General features: G+C 51.1%; 1 long non-coding RNA gene across 1 annotated transcript; it reads left to right on the top strand.

Moving 5' to 3' along the window:
* The first annotated feature begins 405 nt into the window (after positions 1-405).
* Positions 406-5,230, top strand: LOC121136506. The gene is made up of 5 exons (XR_005873554.1): positions 406-891; positions 1,925-2,104; positions 2,846-3,048; positions 3,271-3,433; positions 3,919-5,230. It is a non-coding gene; the product is annotated as an uncharacterized LOC121136506 (long non-coding RNA).
* Positions 5,231-5,633: the final 403 nt, after the last annotated feature.

Genomic DNA, 5,633 nt, shown 5'->3' with positions numbered 1-5,633 from the left:
CGCCACGCTGCCTTTATAGGCTGCCCGGAGCTGCACCGCATCGGACCGCCGGCAGGGGGCGCGCACACTCAGGGAATCTCATAGGGCGCGGCGCTGCATGGGCGGGGGCCCAGGACTCCTCTGTCAGGGTTCCCAGGGCTCAAAGAGATTCCTGGATGCCTTCTGGGAACACCACAGGCTTTTCGGTGGAAATGGAAGAGGCTGCTCCTGCCTTCCTTTCTCCCTGTCCATCTTCAGGACTTCCAATTACTGGACTCAGCAGTAACGTTACTAAAGTAGCAAAGCTAAGATTCGAACCCAAAACTCTTTTCACGCCCTCTTACTCCCGCAAGGGGTGGAGGGGCGGGGGACGGGGCGGGGCAGAATTGCAGGAGTTTTCAAGGTTTTCTTTTCTTTTCTTCTTTCTGTAGGTGGGTAGCTGGAATCTGCAGGGAGCAGGGAGGACTCAGATGGGAATGCAGAAGGAGGAGCTCCCCTGTGGGAATCGATTCCTCCCTTTTCCCCTCCTGGGCTTTCTCTCGGGACTCTTTTGTCCAGGGATTGGCAGACTGGAGGCTACAATTCCAAATGTCAATCACATCCACCTAGGGTCATGGTCGTAGGGACGTGTCTACTCCAGTTGGGAGAGGACATTAAACTCTGAAGCAGGGATGCTGTGAGCTCCTCTTAGACCTCCGGGGCCCTCAGTCAGAGCCTGGTGCGTTCCCATATCCTCCCCACTCCGAAGGTGTCGGCCCTGTAGCGTGTGCTAGCCTCGTGGACAGCTTACCCTTGGAGTGAAAGCAGCACCCGCCCCTAAAAAGAAGGACAGCGACACGAACTGGTGCTCATTAACAAGTGCTAATGAGTGTTAGCCGAGCTGCCTTCGAAAGGAGAGCAAAAGAGAAGGAGGTGAGAATCAAAAGCAGGTCGCTAGGGGGAGAGGAGAACCTGGGGGCGGGACAGAGAGGAGCGGGCGGCAGGTGGGGCAGCCCTGAGCTGACCTCAAAGGGCAACAACGGAGAGCCCGAGTTCCCAAGCTGCTCATGGGTTGCCCAAGCCCGATGGATTAGAGGTTATTCTCAGGAACAGACTCGGGAAGAAGAGGCAGAAAAAGCTGGCGTTTGAGGCCTCAGTACCCCAGGCTCCTTTGCTGCCGGGGCTTGGAAGTTAGCAAACTGGAGGCACCTTGCCTGAGTCTTGTCTATGAAGAGGAAAGAAGGCTCGGTTCTAAGGAACAGTTGCTCTAGAATCAAGCCCCTCGGGTCTGGTTCCTAAAACAAGCAAATAAACAAAACAAAAACACACAAAAACCCCTCTGCGACCGTGTTTGGATTACACGGCCTGTTTGTGCCTCGGCTTTCCTAGCCTGTAAAATGGGAGCGTGGGTACTGCCATCTTGGAATTGCTGAGGGCTAAGCAAGTTTGTGTTCCTGTCCTTTGCGCAGCCAGTGCTTGTGGTTGCTGGTCAGCTGGGCAAGGACCAGAATGCTGGCCGGCATTCCATCACTGTGACGAAACATCCAAGGGAGTCAAGTGAAAGGACAGAAGAGTTATGCTGGCTCACAGTTTTGGAGGTTTTAGTCTGTAGGCATTTTGGTTCTCTGCCTGTGGGTGGTGGTGAGGCAGAATGTCGTGGTGGGAGCCTTGGTCAGGAAGTGAGGCTGAGAGAGAAGGGAAACAAAGCTGGAACAAGACACAGCCTCCCACTGGCACCCTGGTGACTTGCTGCCTCCCAGCCAGCCCAGTCTGCCGCCAGTTTCTACCACCTTCCAATGGTCGGTTATTGCACCGCCAGTGCAGTAACGCATCCATGAAGTTGGAGCTCTACCATCCAATCACTTTCCCGGCTCCAAATCCCACCTGAGTTGGAAACCAGGCCCTTAACACACGAGCCTTTGCAGGCTGTTCCAGATGCAGAGTCTTAACTTTCTGCATCCCCCAGTGAAGCTGCTACTGAAAGGGTGAACGCCAAAGTGAGGTCCAGGGGCAAACGAGGCAGCCACTGTTTCCAGAATAGCAGCTGGGGCACCCAAGGCACCTGCCAGTCGTCAAGAGTTCGCCGCCAAGAATCCTGTGTGTGGTCTGGGCTAAATGGAAAAGCAGATACTGGTATCAACATGGGGTAAGAGGAACTTTTCTTGAAAATTGAAAGACTAGCCCTAGCCCACACCTGGCAACCCAGGAGCCAGACTCCTCCTGTCTGCTTAGCATGTCCAGAATGCCCTCCACCTCCACCTGAGCCACTAACGTGAAAGGGTTGCCCAGGTTTGGTTTCTTTTCTGGCTCCCCTGAGGTGGAAAACCCCTCCAGATCCTGGGGCTACTGTGGGAAGGGGCAATGAGAGACTGCATGGTCCCAAACAGCTTCAGTGAACAGAATGGGGGAGCTTCGGGCCCATGAGAAGACACTGTGCTTTTTCCAAGCTCGGCATTGCTTGGAGGTCGGGAAGCTGTCTAGATTGCCTTGCCCAGAAGCTGAAGCAAGGGCAGAGCAACAGAGTGCCAATGACTTTATCTGAAAGCGGTGACATGGAAACCACGCTTTCTGCTTGCTTCTCAAAGAACTGAAGCTCGTGAGGATTTTCCAGTGTCTGAGATCTTCCGAGGTCTTCTGTTTGAGTTTTGTAACAGCTCTGATGAGAATGACGGTGGTGGTAGTTGACAGTGGTGGATATCGGTGTCTGTATATGTCCTCACCGGTGGTTATGCTGGATCATACTTTGTTGGCTCACATGGCTGCCCTCCAAGATGTTCTATATAAGATTTGAACTGTCTTCAAGATAAGGAAATCAAGGCTCAGAGAGAGCAATGCTTAAGCAGGGCTTAGAAGGATGGGATAATTGAGGTTACTTTGGTTCATTCAGGTACCAGGGCCTTTGTGTGTCAGATGCCATGTTCCTGGGCAATATCCTGGAAGTACTCCTTAGACCTTGGCCACTAGAGTCACGTATCAAGTCTCCCAGTGTCCAGAAGTCCTCCAGTGACTAGATTAGGCCTTGCTTTTTGGATCCTTCCTGCCATCCCACTGACTGTACCCTCTGAGGACTGTCACTGACGCAAGGACACGGTAAGCAGATTTTCCCCCATGAGCCCTCTGTCCCAGGTCCCCAGGAAGGGAGGAATGTGACTATGAGATGCCAGAGATGGGATGGCAAACACCTTGCAACCCATAGTGGGCCCCAGTAATTGGCAGAGTTCCTCAGAGCACCTGGTGTTATTTTGGAGCACTTCAAAGAAAACCCAGGAGCGTGTCCTGGTTCCTCCCTCTCCCTGCAAATGTTTCTTTCAGATATTGCCTCTTTGGTCTTCATAATGGTCAGGCCTGGCTACCAGGGTGCCAGAGAGCTGGCCTTGCTTCCCAGAAAGAAGGATGAAAGGGATGCAGGAGCGCAGCAGTTTCCATGGAAACAGCTCGAGGTGGTGATGAGAATAAAGTCCAGAGAAACCCAGAGGTGGGAACAGGACTTTTGAGTAACCTAGTCTAAAGCTTGTGATCTTTGAACAAAAAACATCTCCCTGTGTGCTAGGGACCTTGGTCAGAGGATAGTGACAGGTGACAGAAGAGCAGCAATGGGGTGCAGTCGGCGACTATTAAGTGACCCCTGCTGTAAAAGGCAGACACACAGGAGTCAGGAGCTCAGGGTCCTGAATTTCACAGGCCTTTTTAAACTCCTGGATACCGGTAGCACTGTCAGGTGCTGCTGTGTGACCCCAGGTAAGGTGGCCATACTCTCTGAGCTCTCGTTTCCTCATTAATAAAGTAGAGATTGCCCTGGTTAAGTGCCTTGGAAGGTTTTATGAGTTTTAGGGGAGGTAACGTGTGGGATGAACATTGCAGGAACTGTATCACAATAAGCAGTTGTTATTGCAAATGGGAAAATCGAAGCAAGCCATGGGGTGTCTGATCTAAATAGCATTTTTATCTCCATTGCTTCAGAGATCACGACCAAGGTATCAAGCCCCAAAGTGGAGGGAGCTGCTGGGATTGCGTCCCACTTTTCAGGTTGGCATGAGGCTGTGAGGTCTGGGATTGCTGCAGCCATCTTGAAGACTCCAGAGTGGCCATATACGGGACAAAGAGCAGAGACTGAGGGTCAAGCCATCCTTGCAAAAGACAGGATGGAGCGACTGAAAAACATGGGGTCACAGACGACATCATTTGAGCTGCTGGATCAAGCTGAGCCTGAAGTACGCTGGGACTTTTTGGTTAATGAGTCAATATATACCTAGCAGTGAAGCCCTCTTAAGGCAGCTTGCTTTCGTTTCTTTTCTTTTACTTTTTTAATACAACCCCCAAAGACCAAGGTGATCTAGGAAGGGAACAACTGTCCTCATGGAGCTGGAACTGGGGAACATTTAGGAACCAAAGCCTCTCTCTTTTCTCTTAGAGAACCAGGCAAGGCCAAACTTCACAGGTCCTCTGACTCTAATTTTCCCTCTAATGAGGAACACCTGTCTCATAACCTCTCCTGTCACAGTCACCAGTCTCAAAGCCCACAGCATCCATTCCCCTAGCAGAAGGGCCTCTTGGTCGCTTTAGTCCAAATTCCCCAGGAATGAGTCAGATTGGTCAAGCTCACATTTACATGGGAGCCATTCCCATGTCAAACAGCTCAACAGACAGTGGGACACGCTCTCTGGAAGCACAGGTCAAACTACTCTGATGCATGAGGCAGGGGACTGAAATAGGGGCTTGGCATTTTTTTTTTTTTGGCATGGGAAGATGGTTTAGCCATTAAGAGCATTTGTTGCTCTTGGAGAGACTGGTTCTAATGCTCAATGGGTTTGTGTTCCTGCCTTTCTTGCAGTCAGTAACTGTGGTCTCTGGTGAGCTGGGCAAGGATTCCTTGATCGTGGGAGAGGTCGCTCAGTGGTTAGGGATGCTTGCTGCTCTTGCAGAGGACCTAAATTCAGTTCCCAAGACCCATGTTGGGTGGTTCACAAATTCCTGCAGTATCAGCCACAGGAGAACCCATGCCCTCTTGTGGCCTTTTCAGGCACTGCGCCCACATGCTTATAGCCACACAGACATACACACAAATCATAAAAAATAAACATAAAGGGCCATATTATATACACATACACAAATATAAACACACATATGTATACATATACATATATGTGGGTGTGTATATGTATTTATTTGGCCTTTTGGATTATAGGGATTCTGTCACTGTAGCACAGAAACAGCCATAGGCAAATGAGTAAACAAAAGAACACAGATCTGTATTAATAAAACGTTCACCCCACCCTGTGGTGGTCTGTATTTGGCTTGTAGGTCATGGTCAGCTGACACCTAACCTCCTAAATAATCTCAGTCCTCAGTAATCTCTCCAAGCCTCCTTTCTATCCAGGCAGGAAGCACTAGGAGAAGCCACATGGAAGGACTGTTGCCACTCTAGGTCTGCAGAGAGCTCAGTGCAGTGGCCAGCGCGGAGCGCAGAGAGCCTTTTGAGTCCCGGGCCCACTGACTCACCTTGTCTGTCTGTTTGCCTTGGGCTGCAGCTGAAAACTTCTCTCCAGACTGGGAGAAAGTGAAGAGAGGCAGAGGGGCTGGGAGATGAAGGCACCGCCTAGGCCGACACAAAAGGAAACATAGTAATGAGTGAACCGAATCTGTGGGCTCCTGCGAGGCTGGCCTGGCTCTACTCG

The sequence above is a fragment of the Mesocricetus auratus genome, unplaced genomic scaffold (assembly GCF_017639785.1).
Source record: "Mesocricetus auratus isolate SY011 unplaced genomic scaffold, BCM_Maur_2.0 Super-Scaffold_6723, whole genome shotgun sequence".
In the NCBI taxonomy this organism is placed as follows: Eukaryota; Metazoa; Chordata; class Mammalia; order Rodentia; family Cricetidae; genus Mesocricetus; species Mesocricetus auratus.
This window is presented reverse-complemented; position numbering and strand designations above follow the sequence as displayed.